At 46.7% G+C, this 13,953-nt stretch overlaps 1 long non-coding RNA gene across 1 annotated transcript; it reads left to right on the top strand.

Moving 5' to 3' along the window:
- The first annotated feature begins 4,041 nt into the window (after positions 1 to 4,041).
- LOC309363662 lies at positions 4,042 to 6,857 on the top strand. The gene is made up of 3 exons (XR_014165524.1): positions 4,042 to 4,119; positions 4,331 to 4,387; positions 5,136 to 6,857. It is a non-coding gene; the product is annotated as an uncharacterized lncRNA (long non-coding RNA).
- Positions 6,858 to 13,953: the final 7,096 nt, after the last annotated feature.

Genomic DNA, 13,953 nt, shown 5'->3' with positions numbered 1-13,953 from the left:
GTCTTTCTCCTGAGTTGCTGGTCGGCTAGGGGACGCTCCGCTCGCGAGGAGCAAAGTAGAAGGGGCGCCCCTCTCTTCAGCGTCAGGGCTCCCTCCGTTTCTTCAAGTCAACGCTAGGGGACGCTGTGGCACAACGTTTCTGGGATGGGTGGGTGGGTGACATCTCCCTTTGGGGATCTTATCTACTTTGATGCTGGGCGCGGGGTGTCAGCGTTGTTTCCAGTGTCCAAATTTTGTGTTCTTTGCCATGCTGCGGTAGTTGGCTGCTTGAACCCCAATCCTAACCCTGTTGGCAGCATGATGAGGTCTGAAGGGAGTTGTAGCCCAAAACATCTGGAAGGCAGCAGGTTGGTGAATCCTGCTGCAGTCTGATAGGAAGGGGAACCAGCGCTGCCACTTACTTATTTTATTTGTTTAATTTATACACCACTCTTCATTCGAAAATCACAGGGCAGTTTACAACTTGCCCAGTCTGCGCTCTCTCTGCAGGAGACCTGGGGATCCCAGGCTGGAGGCAGCTGTGGAGGTGCGTGAGATGTCCTTAGTATGGAGATGCCTGTCCAAATGAACAGTGTTTTCGAATTGCAGAGTGCATGGGATTTGAAGCATATCTCCAGCCTTCTCAGGGCAAGAAGCACTTGGGCAAGGGAAATTCCAAAATCCATATCCAGGTGCTTCCAGATAGGGGTTTTATTCGCAAATGGGTCACTGAGATATTGCAAACAGGTCACTGGCAACAAGATAAGGCTTTCCTTGGAAAGGGTAGTTAAACGGAGGGAAAACACAGGCTGGTATTTTTATGCTTATGACGGGTCCATATGGACTCTGCAAAACAAAAATGAAAGAAATTGTATGCATGATGAGCATTGACCCTACAGTGAGCATCTACCTGGAAACATCAAAGGGCACAACGTTTACAAAATCCATATTTGGCCAATGCTCCATAAGGCTAAGAACAGGTAAGCAGAGACAAGGTCATAAGGCAAAGAAGGCTGTTCAGCTTCCTCCTCCTCGCCCTTGAGCACTCTCAAAATGGGGACAGGGCAGGTAATTGTTCTGTTGTTGTTGCTGCTGCTGCTTTTTTAAACAAGGGGAAGGAGTGCTTTCTGCTGGCTGCTTGGTCTTGGGCTTTCCGTGACTTTTCCTTTGAGGACTTGGTATCAGGTGTGCTCCCCACTCTGAACTGACAAACAGCCTTATTCGTTGGGTGAAGGGGGTAGAGAAGGCTGTGGTTTTCGCTGTGAGGCTGATGGGCAGAGTACAGAGTGGAAGACCATCCAAACAGCAGCATGTGCTTCTTTGCACTTCCATTCAAGTCGGGTCCCCCAACACCAACATGCTCAGTGGGGAAGGGAGTGGAAGAAGGGAAGGAAAGTATCGGGACTGTTGCCTGGTATTTTACCCACCGTACAACCCGTTGGCCATAGTCCAGCCCAAATTAAGTTCTCTTTCCCTCCCCCCACATTCACTTCACTGGAAGATCTTTATGTGCTTAGCTTTGCCATCAGAATCAGTCTAGTCAATAAAAGTATTTTTAAAAAACCAGTGGGACATATATTAGCCTGGTCATTTTGGTTGCCCCTTTCTGCACCTCTTTCAGCTCTACATTTTTCTTTGGGAGGTAGGGTGACCAGAATTGCACAGGATATTTCCAAGCGCAGGCACATCATAGATTTGTATAATGGCATTATGATGTCAGTAAGTGTTGCTTTTTATTCCTTTCCTTGATGATCAACATGGAATTTGCCTTGTCCACAGCTGCTGCAATTTGACCGGTGCTTTTTGTTGAGCTGTCTACCTCAGCCCAGTGGTCTCTTTCCTGCTCAGTCACTGTCAAGTAGTTCCCATGGCATAAAACAAATGTGAAGCTCGGATTCCCCCCCCCCCTTATGCCCCAGTGTGCACCACTAGGCACTTATTAGCATTGAACCACTTTTGCCATTTTAATGCCCATTCAACTATTTGAAGAGATACCCTTGGAGTCCTTTGCTATCCCCCCTTTTTTGGTTGTTGTTCTTACCACCCTTTGTAATTTATTGCCATCAACAAACTAGGCCACCACTTTGGTCACCTCTAACTCCAGGTCATTTATGAACAAGTTTAGAAGGGCTGGCCCCAATACAGATCCTGGAGGGAGGGTGGAGCCCTGTTTACACCCCTCCTTTGTAAGGCCTGTCCATTTTATTGTCACTAGGAAACAGGGGATTTAGCCCTTATTTCCCTTGAGGTTAGTAGTACTATTAGCCATGACTACCCTCCTCATGTGTATCGCAGCCACAAGGAGCGGGAGGAGACTGGTGGTTTCTCAGATGATGTGCATCTTCCTTGCAGAAACTTCTGTCTGGCCAGAGAAGGATTTAAGAATTACCCACCAGGAAATAGCCATGGAGCTGAACTCAAAGGTACTGCATGGAAATGTTTTACACTAAGGAGGCCAAAAAAGGGGAACCTTCCCACAACTGCCTCTCTCTTATTCCTGAAGACACTATAAATAAGCACCAGGGATTCTGTAACTCTCCAGATGTTGTTGACTATAATTCCCATTCTCCTCGGCTAGGGCTGGTGGATGTCAATGGCCCCTGAAGGGCCAGTTTCCCCATCCCTGCTGCTGATGCTCGGCACCTCTGAGGAAGTGGCACAGGGTGTCACTCAGTGATGGCAACGGTGCACAGAGTTCTTCCAAGCACGAAGGAGGTTGAGTGCCACCAAGTGTGTCGCACGTCTCTCTAATCCAGCAGAGACTCACAGTGCTGCACAGAATGGCATAGTTGCATTAATGCAGTTTTGGATGGGGCTACAGCTCAGGGGAAGAGCCTCTTCTTCACAGATCCCAGGTTTTAGTCTCAAGAGTCTGCAGTATCTCAGATGTGGGGGCTGGGAAGGACCACTGCCTGGGACTTTTGTGAACCACTCTATAGTCAGTTTATAAACAATATGGGCTGCACCAGGAATAGCCAACATGGTGCCTTCAAGATGCTTTAGGACTACAATGCCCATCATCCCTGACCATTGGTTATTCTTCTTGGGGCAGATAGGAACTGTAGTTCAACCACCCCTGGAGGGCACCACCAAGACAGACCAAGGAGGCAAATGTGTGCATTCTCTCCATTTACAGCCAGCCTCAAACAGAGTTGATCAGTGGAGATCCTAGACCGTTTTTCTCAGCTTGCACTTAGCACCCATCAGTGAAAACATCATGCACGCTGAGAGCTGAGGATGTTCTGTAGTGTCAGGTGCGATCATGCCACTTACCTTGCAGGTCGTATCTTCTTCCTGCATCCACATTGTACTAAAAGGCCAGTGGCAGGAGTCACCTTGCAGTAGGTGGGCTGTATACAGTGGTGTGACAGCTATGCAGCTTCCACTTGGAATGGGACAGCCCTGCTAGCCCCATTCACACTCAGGGGTGTCTTGCCCATAGAGGCAAGTGGCGTGGGGCACCAGGGTGCCAAGTTCTGGAGGGCGCCAGGGAAAAGGCGGAGGCTGGATGTGGCACCTCCTGGCATCAGCTCGCCGCCCTCATCCACCTTGCTGAAGCAGTGCCGTGTCCGGAACCTCTGCCTCTTCCCCACCAGAGGAGCCGCCCTCCAGCCCTGCAAAGCTGCCAGCAGCACCCTAAAAAGGTCAGCAACTCTGGGAAAAGGGGGGGCGGAGAGATCTTTGCACCATGGCACCGGATATACTTAAGACGGCCCTGTTCACACCTGCTGGTGGTGGCATGGGAGATGCTTCTCTGTGCCTAGACCTTATGCCACTGTGGTTATGCATCTGCATGCAGCCAGTTGCATGGATCCATCCCAGCTCCCAGTCCAGTGATGAAGAGAGCTGATACCGCTGTAGACTGCAGTGCCCTGGGGTTGCATCTTGCAACCCAGAAGTGGTTCCTACACCACTTGCAGTGTATATGAATGGGGTATCAATCATGAGCTTCCCTTCCTGAAGTGTCTGCAGGAAAACAGAGGTTATGAAAGATTCCAAGGGAGAGAAATGGCTTAACGAAGGGCACATTTCCCCAACTGATGTGTACTTCCTGTGCTGCAGGAGCAATCCAGCTCCCCTCAGAAGCAGGGAGTGAAAGCTCGGTCCAAATCCACAGAGGAGATCCAGCCTGCCAAGAAGGTAACTGCTCCACCCCAGCTCCACTTGGGCGAAGAGTCCCCAATGTATGCTCACATTCACAGATGGTCTGTTGGATGGCTTTTCTCTCTTATGTATTTGGTGGGAAGGGGTTCCCAGTGTTCTGTGTAATGTCAATAGATTGCAAACTACACTCTGGGCTTTGGAGCAACCCAGGCCACTTGATTAAACTCCGTCCTGGCTCTCATTGCAGGCTTTCCACACTCCCCAGAAGTCCTTGCCCAACCAGATGGATGGAGATGAGTCCAAGGTATGTTCACTGACATGTCAGGATCAGCTTGTCTCAACCAGACCAGAAGTCCTTTGACAAAGAACAACTTATTTTCCTCTTCCAGAGGTCCCAAGCCATGATATCCTCCTGCTGCATTTTGGAACATGACCCTGATGCAGATGTGGACATGTGTTTTAGCTTAGCTATCATGAGGGATTCCCCTTCCCCTCAAGATGAGGATCTTTTGAGCACTCAGTGTGTTTCTTAAGAGGATGGGGACCCCAGGAGTGTGACTGGGAGAGGGTGGGAGGAAGAAGTCTAGGCAGTTGTGGGGGAAATTGTGTTGCAGGTTCCCATGTTAGCAGAGGTTCCATGGAACCAAGGTGCCATACACAGGAAGAAACAGCCCCTTTGCCTGGATGAACTTCACTGAAGGTGTGATCATAGAGATTCCTGGGTTTCTCTCCCTGCCTCTGAATGTGTTCCATTCTGCTGCGCTCCTCAGGGTTCCAGTCCTGTCCCGGCACCCAATACTATTCAGCAGCAGCAGCAGACCTGAGGAACAGGAGCTGCTAGACTGCTGGTTGCAAGGAGTGGAGTCGTGACCATTCCTTGTTCTGCTCCATGGCTTGGCCCTGTTGCTCAGTCTTCATGCCCTCGTGGATGTCGCTGTGGTCCTGTCTGTCCAGCTGTTGCTGTCTGACTGTCTGTCCTCTCTGTGGAATGAGATCTGGGTAAATAAAGTTAGTTGGAACATCTTTTACTCTCCTCTGTCACATTTATACAGGTGCCGTTTGTATCACCAGAGCCCTGAAGGGCGCAAGAGCAGAACTGGAGACCAAACTTGCTGAAAGACCTTGCTTCCCATGTATTCTGTGCAGACGGATATCATGACATTGTATCTGCAGAGAAACCTGCACAACTCTCTCTTAAGAAGACTAAGTTGAGGTGTTACTGGGCAGGTCATACAGAGATGCCCTTAGATTCTATCAGCACGCCAGATTTCTGGCCTGAGGACCTTCTTATGTGGCTCAGTTCTTGCCAAAGAATCTACCACCTCCATGAGAACAAGCTCTGGTTGATCTTTCTGTTGGTTTACTTGCTGGCAACTCCACTTCATGGGCAGTCAGGGCTCCTCATTTCATGTCTTTGTCATCTGCTAAAATTGATTGAAAATCCAGAAGTCTTGTTCTCTTGTTGCAAGAGGCTCATGTTCAGTCAATGCATGTGGGGCACCTACCTCCACTTGAAAGCCTCTTTGTATGCAGAAAGACTACACATACCTTTCCATGTGTTGGGTGACTTCAGCAGACGTTCAAGGTGATACTATCCCATGAAAAGGCAGTGCTGCATGCCCTACCTTCAAACATCCTCCGTATGGCAAATACAAATGGAGAAACTTTCTCTGGGTAGGGTGGGACAAAAGGCTCTTGCTGGAGAGAAAAATACCAAAATGTTTTCAGGTACCGGTAATTGAAAGTCACAGACCACAAAAGAGAGATGATTCACCCTGTGCCCACAGAAATGTGTGTGTGTGTATGTGTGTTTATGCAGCTAGTTCTGGCATAGTCCCCATCTTCCCTTGCAGAACCCCTTCACTTGGCATGCTGGGGAGGTGGGAGGCAATGCCTATTGGGCTGCAGCGTCAATGGAACGTCACATTGCATGCTGGGCAAGGACTTTGGCCTAGCACAGTCAATGAATGATAGACCAGGGCAGAGGAATTAATGATTGCGAGTCATTTTGAAGAGAGGATTGTTGAAGAGTTGGTGCATTTCGGACGCAGTTCTTTTGGCCATCCTCATTCCGCTGTTCTATAAGTGCTCCATCCCATGCCAGATTCCTGACAGCTCTGCAAACATAAATTACATTTAAATATTCGTGTGACGATCACTGTACTCCTTGGAAGTCAGACACGACTTACATAATTTTGGTTTGTGGTTATTCTATGGATGGTACATTGACTGTTGAAAACTCACAACATAAAACGGACTGGGCTTGGAAGGATGCCACAAACCAATTATTCCTAACCAACACTTGTCTGGGCACCAGGCTGTCCTACCCATTGGGCACAGTTCCTTGCAAGGCATGCCTAGACTAACACCTGAGAGGGACGAGGGCACCATGGATACGGACCATACCAATCAGTGCTTACAAAGGGTTTTAAGTTTTCTTCTTAATCTAGTCATATGTAGTGCTGGCCCAAGAAATCTTGCTGCCTGAGACACAGGACATGATCCCAGGCAGTTAAGCCTTGCTTTAACATGGATGATGGGACAGCATCCTCCACCAGCCCTGAGGCAGCAGAAGGCCTCCAGGTCAGACGAGGCTAGCTTTGGGGGACACAGGGAGAGGTGAATGAGGCAGCTGCCTTAACCGCAGTCTGACTAATAGGAGGAAGGGCTGTATGTATGTCATCGCTGTCTATCTTTTTACCACTCTCTGCTAGAGACGACTTTCTGGAACTGCTTTCTTTTGTTTCTGATTTTGAATACAGCTGCATAGTTTGTAGATCCTGAAAAATAGGACTTTTCAAGGTTCTTTTCCTGCTCTTTTTCGGATGCTGCCTAGCACAATAAAGAAAGCAGAGAACCAAGATACCTTGCTAGGCACATCTGTATTGCATTTTAAAACAGCTAAAACTGTATTTTATATTCACACAGTCGCTTAGTTATCCTAGAGGTAGGAAGAAAGTATGTTGTGGATTGTGTATGAAGGTCACAAAGCCATGCTACATATGAATTAGAGGAACCAAGAAATAATGTGTAAAAGCAAAATAAATAAAAGCCAAAGCACAGCACAGTAAACCCACAATTTATGCAGGGATTACATTCCAGGGATCACGCCGAAAGACAAAATTGTGTATAGGCAAAGCACATTGGATTTGGATTGCCAAAGTCTTTTTCCCCCCAGAGGCCCGCCCCTTTAATTTTTAAAATATTTTTTATTTTTGCCAAGCGCGTAAAGCTGAATGAACACAAGTTAAATGTGCATAAGTTGCTAGCTTTACTGAATCACTAACTGTATCTCAAGTAGCAATTTGTTCACTGATTGAGATTTATAAGGCTCTGTTTCATCCAATGGACCCTTCAAAGTGTCTTACATTAAAATCATAATAAATTGCCATTGATAAAAGATAATAAAATATTTGTCAAAATATTGAGTATCATATGCCCATGTGATCAGTGTTCCTTTTCTAGTTTGCTTTGTAAAAAAAAGGGGGGGGCATTGTTTCTTCCCACCCTTTATTTTAGCTGGAATATTGACAATATTTCACCCAAACCTCTACAGGAAAACTATATGGAGAGATGGAGCTGTTTCTGTCCCTTGCTATATGCCAGAAACATGCATCTGCACACAAGACAACTATATACACGGGGAAGAGTCAGGCCTGGACTTTAGTTTAATTTGAAACTTGGTTAGTCAGAAACTCCTCCCCTGCCCCCTGCACCGCCCAACTGTATCCTCTTGGCTGGTCAAGACTCTAGATCCTTTCAGGTGGGTGGGAAATTGGCCGTGAAGAACAAGTAATGATAAATAGCAGGAAGGTTGGGGTGAAGGAACTGTGGTTGAGGTGACTTGGGTTTAACCTCTTGGTGGCTATGCTGAGAGAGTATCCTAGGCAGGAGACACAAGGGTTGCCAGACGAGGAGGGAAAACAGAACTAGAGCTCAGCGCTGCCCTGTTTGTGGACCGAGAAATTCTCCAACAGTTTCTCAGGGGTGAGGACTCACCATTCGCAGTGGCAGGATCACAGCTGTGGACTGTCTTTCTAACCGTTTTCGTCACCCACTGCCATTGTAAATGGCAGCAGCAGTAATGGTGTGGGCAGCCTGCCCACAATTTTGCATCTTCCACAATGCCCCAGAGTTAGTGGAGTGTTTTTGTGGCGGGTGCATAATATCCAGAGAAAATTCTGCAAAGTAGCCTTTTTCTAGGATGAAACACCCCCCCAAAACCCACCCTCAGAATTTTTTTCAGAAACGTCTCAGAAATTTCAAGTATTATGCCTTATGACATAATAGCCCGGGTAGGTCTGTATGCATATTCTTGTTTTTTGCTTTCTGGCCAGCTGTCTGGAAAACAAAGGGAAAGGTCATTTTCTTCCCACTTCAGCATTTTCTTTTTCAAGCTGTACACCATAAGTGAATAGCCTGTGTCCCAGGGCCTGGCATAAGCTCCACCAGGATCTGCTCCTAGGTCTGACAGACAGACAGACAGACAGACAAACTACTGTGCTCCAGTCTTAGATCTCCAAAAATGGTGAGCTACACCACCCTGGGCATGCCAGAAAGCAGTATCCAAATCCTACCCAGGCCTCAGAGATTTATTTATTTTAATTTCAAGAGTTGGCAGTTCTAAGACAAATGTACACAATGATGCTGTTTAGATTAGAAGATACAAAAGATCCCTCCTGCGGTTAAGAGTTGCCACCAGCCCATTTTTTAACTGGCCCCTCCACTCGTGCTGCAACAGCAGCCAAGTATGCAAAACTTAATTAGGTGAAGCTTTTCATTCTCGCCATTCACCTCCTTGTCAGAAAAGGCTTCCCCTACTACCTTTCTGGGTATTCCCGAGTGCTTTTGAGGACTCAGGAGTAATATGTTGGTTCTCCATTCATTGGGCAAAACATCTACACGACAGCAGAGACTTGTACTCTACGTCAGGGGTAGCCAATGTGGTGCCTCCAGATGTGATCAGACGCCATCTCACCTCAGCCCCAGCCAACGTGGTTAAGGGTCAAGGAGGATGGGAGCTGAAATCCAGTGTCATCTGGAGGGCATTTGGAGGGCATCTGTAGCTGCTCTACAGCTTCTCTGGTCTAACCATTAATCTAGTTTAGTCAGATAGAAGTCCTGGGTTCTAAGAATTTACCAAGCCTTGGTAAATACAGCAAGTAAATAAGAGGGTGGACAAGAAAGAGGCTGGATACCACAAAAAGAACTCTGCTGGATCAGACCAACAGCCTGTCTAGTTCAGTATCCTGTTTCTTGCAGCGGCCAGTCAATTGCCACCAGGAAATCCACAAGCAGGGTGTGGAGCTAACTACTCTCCTTTCTTCTTTTGTTTCCAGTATGTGGTATTCAAGAGATACACTGCCTCTGGACAGGGAAGTTCCATGTAGCCCTCATGGTTAAAACCTATTCTCCATTGGTTTGTCCAAGACCCTTTAAAGCCACTTAAGCCAGTGGAAATTGCCATATCTTCAAGGGTAGTCCCATGTAGAATACACTATAGCAATCTAACCAGGAAGTTACCAAAGCATGAATTACTGTGGCTAAGCTACCTGGTCCGGGAATTGATGTAGCTGCCTGTAGCTGGAAATAGGTACCGGTATTCCATGCTGCTGATGCCACTTAGACCTCAGTTGACAATGCTGGATCAAGGAGCACTCCCAGCTACAAACCTGCTCCTTCAAGGGGAATTCAGTCCCCTCTAGAACAGGCCATCTACTCAGTTCCTAGACACAGGAAACACCAACCCACAAAGTGCCGTCTTATCAGGATTCAGCTCATTACTCTGTATAGAAAACTGGTTCCAGTACTTGCACAGCCTCACCTGCTTCAGGTGACAAGGAGCAGCAGAGTTGGGTGTCACCTGCACATTGATGCCAATGCGCCTCCAGCCCCCTTATGATCACTCCCAGTGGCTTCATATAGAAATGAATGAGGATGGAAACTTGTGGGATCCCAGAGCCCAACTGAGGCAATGAATTTCATGAATTAATTACGCATTGTGTGAAGAAGACCTTCTTTTGCCTTTTCTGAATCTATAAAAGAAGGAAAGGAGGGAGGGCATAAGATAAATGATGAAGAAACAATGACAACATCGACTGCCAATCAACATATCTAATTAGATTATGGGAGAGGGACAGTGCTCCAACTCCATCATTTAGCTGTCCCTTTCTGCCCTTTCCTAGCACTGTGATATCCATTTGCATCCTGGGGGCGGGATATGATGCTTTTTGACCCAGTACGAGATAAACAAGACCCAGCACTGAATCAGTCTCTCTCCCCCCCCCCCCTCCATGACCACCATTGGTTGGTGCTTTCGTTGAGTTGTCCATCACCACGTCAGGATCTTTCTCCTGCTTAGTCATTGCCAGTTCAGACCCACCAGGGTATCACATAGCATTAGGGTGGCCAAATGCAGAAGAGCAGAGGGCTCCTGCGCTTTCAACAACTGTGTAGCAGGGGGGATTTCAATAGCAAGGACAGCAACTTCTGTAGGCTACACCTGCCTAAATCCCCCCTTCTACACAACTATTGAAAGTGCAGGAGGGCCTTCTCCATTGCACCCTACTTAGTTCAAGCTTGTTGGCTGACTGCTGCTCCATTCATGTGACAATGGCAGCGTCCCTCCTTTAAAAGCAGGTGAGGAACAAAATCTGGACAGGAGGGCGGATCCAGAGGCCACTTTGGCAGGTAGGTGGGGCCACTTATATTCCTGGTTTGATTTCAAACCACACAGGCAAAGGTAGCAGGGCTGGCAGATTAAAATCAAACCATGAAGGCTAATGATACATTTCACAGTGGGGCTTAGGTGATTATCACCCACAGCAAGCCCCACTTTGGGCAGGGATTGGTTGCACTACAGAATTCCCAGAAACCCGGTAGTGTACCTGGTCCCTACTGGGCTGCCTGTCAGCACTCACCTGCAAAATTAGCACTCCTCCTGAGCCTCCTGAGGCTACTTGTTCCTGACCTCCACCCTAAAGTCCTTACAGCAGTGACAGGGAACATGTGGCACTCCAGATGCTGTAAGACTGCAGCTTCCATCAGTCCCAGCCAACATGGCCAGTGGTCTGGGATTATGGGAGCTATAGACCAGGGATACACAGTCCCCATCCCTATCTTATATGGTGGCCTCGCTTATGTCTGAAAACTTTCACAGATGTAGGTAGCCAGGAAACCGGAAGGTTAGGAAATGGATTACTGTTGCCTTTGCCTTGTGGATAGATGACGTCTCTCTTCTCCTTGCCCAATGAGGTGGAACTGATGTTGCAGCCCTTGTACTTGTTGTTCAGGAAAGCCTGTGCTGTGCAAACAAGGCAAGTGTTACTCCTTTCAGCACAAACTAATTTTGCGTGGCCCAGAGATTAAAAGATAAACATCCTTCCCCACCCTATGTTGGTTTAGCTTTCAAGGGCTGCAGGCAGGTGTTACCTGCCACCTTGATACATTGGTTACCTGGGTAAGTTCCCAGCCAGGATTAGTCTGGAATGTTCCGCTTTATTCTTTCCACTCCCATAGGCAAGGGGTTAGTATAAATATGATTCCGCCTTTACTATAATAGTCCATCTATTACAGTCCTATGACTTTCGGCTCTTTCGTAAACAGAATTTTGGCTTGGGAATTTCGTAGCTGTTCCCATGCCCATGCACATTCAACCCATCTATAGTTGCAGTGCTACACAAAACACATAAGACCCTTAGTGAACACCCCTCCCTCTCTCATTTCCATATGTAAACACACACACACACACACACACACACACACACACACACGATCCCCATCACCATACTGTTATTTTCTTCCATTGACATCATTGTTTTAATGCTATAAACAAGCCTTTCAGGTCTGCAAGGATGTTTGTGACATATTTTGATGGTATCAGGGTGCCTGCTTTAAATGGTTGGTCAGATACAGGTGCTAGCTAGGCTGTACTACGGTCACCTTTTCTGTCCAGTCTGAGCCGCCATTTTTTCCTGGCCCAGTAGATAGTCCATAGCAGGGGTGGGGGTCTTTTTTCAGCCTGAGGGCTCCATTTCCTTCTGGGCAAAACCTTCTGGGGGCCACATGCCAGTCATAGAAGGGCCAGATGCAGAAGTGGGCAGAGCAACAAATGCAATTTTTATCTTTGTCCAATAAGATAGTTTCTGAACACATTCAGTCAAGCAAGAGGCACAGTCAAGAGTCCAAGAACATATTCCTGTCAGACAAAAACACTCAGGGTGCAATGCAAGGTCAGCGAGGGTTGTGGCCTCGGAAGAGAGGTGGTGGCCTGGGGAGAGTGTTATGTACTGAAGTTCTCACCCTGGGCCAGCAGGGGGATACTGTAGGTAGTTAGGCAAATGAAGGATCGAAAGTGATGTTCAGTGATTGGATAGTTTTAGAAAGTTGCAACAGTTATGTTGTTCTGGAGCTCTATATAAGCAGGCTGACTGAGCTCTTCAGTTCAGTTCTATTCTGGCCTCTGAATAAACAAGAGCTGTTGAAGAATTGCTGTGTCGTCTGATATGTTCGCCCACAACTTAACAGAGAGTTCAGAGGGCAAATAGCAAGGCCAGTCATGAGGTTCCCCAGCCCTGGTTCCCTGTATACCTCGTGGCCCATTTATGAAGCCCCAATAAAAGGGTCTGTGTTTTATTTTCATTTTATGTGCAGCACCTAGTTTTTTGCATCATCGGTATTATTGAGGATGATCAGTCTGATGCTACAGGGCATATTGTTCCTTGGCTGGGTACTGATGCTGGGAGTGAGGTCTATGTGCAGTTCAGCTAAACTTAATAACACCATGAAATTGAGGCTGTGTCAGAATTGTCATTGAGATCTACCACGTCCTCCCTTCATTGAGTGTAGAGGAGCAACGTGTTGGGCCCGGAAGCTTTTATGTGAAAAGAAAAGCTCCAATAAGTAAACCAATAAAAATAGGTAGTGACTCAGCCTAATTATGATCTTGCTAGGAGCAGCAGATCATATGTTGCATACACATCATACTTTTAAAGCACATTCTCTCCTCCCCCCGAAAATTCTGGGAACTATAGCTCAGTCAGAGATAAACTGAAATTCTCCCAGGATTATTTTTTGGGGGGTGAGAAAAGATGTATTAAATGTATGGTTTGCATGCAGCCTCAGTCAGAGTTTGCTAGCAAATATGATGCCAAGCAGGCAATGCCTCTCTTTTTAATTCTCCCCCCCAAAAAACCAACACAAAAATATAACAAAACTCTCACATAGTTTCGTGTAAAAAATATAAATGAAACTCCAGTCCAAGAAAAAGTCTTTAGAAATAAAGAACAGTTGTTACTATGCAACACACAGATCTGAAAATACTTTTTGGACTGTTCTGTTATATTCAGTTCTATTTGTAAAAGCAATAAATCTCAACCAGTCAGCAGCAAACATGTATTTCCATTTCTTCCCTTTGGCCACGCATAACTTTTGTGTAATTTTCTCAATAAGGGCAATTTCCCAGACCTCGTTACGCCACCTAGCCAAGCTAATACCCTTTAGATCCTTCCAGAACCTGATAATAATAGCTCTTGCCACTACAAGTAAATATCCAATTAAATTCTTATTTTGTCATTCCAGATTTTCTCCCATGAACAAATTTAGTAATGCTAGCTCTAGGGTTTCCTTGAGTTGTTGCCCTGTTATGTTCAGGATTTCTTATGTGTGTGGTGGGCGGGACGGTCCCAAAATTTAATAACTTTACCACAATTCCATCAGGCCATTCCTTTGTAATGGTGTAGGGGTATGGGTAATAAGATTGCCAGTTCCTGATCCAAACAGAGCTCCTTGTGGTTATGATGTTCTTTTTCTGTCTTCTCTGGGCTGGGTTGGGCTAGAGAGTACTTCAGTGGGTGAGGTAACTGTGGGATA

The sequence above is a fragment of the Podarcis melisellensis genome (assembly GCF_964234715.1).
Source record: "Podarcis melisellensis genome assembly, chromosome: 2".
In the NCBI taxonomy this organism is placed as follows: Eukaryota; Metazoa; Chordata; class Lepidosauria; order Squamata; family Lacertidae; genus Podarcis; species Podarcis melisellensis.
This window is presented reverse-complemented; position numbering and strand designations above follow the sequence as displayed.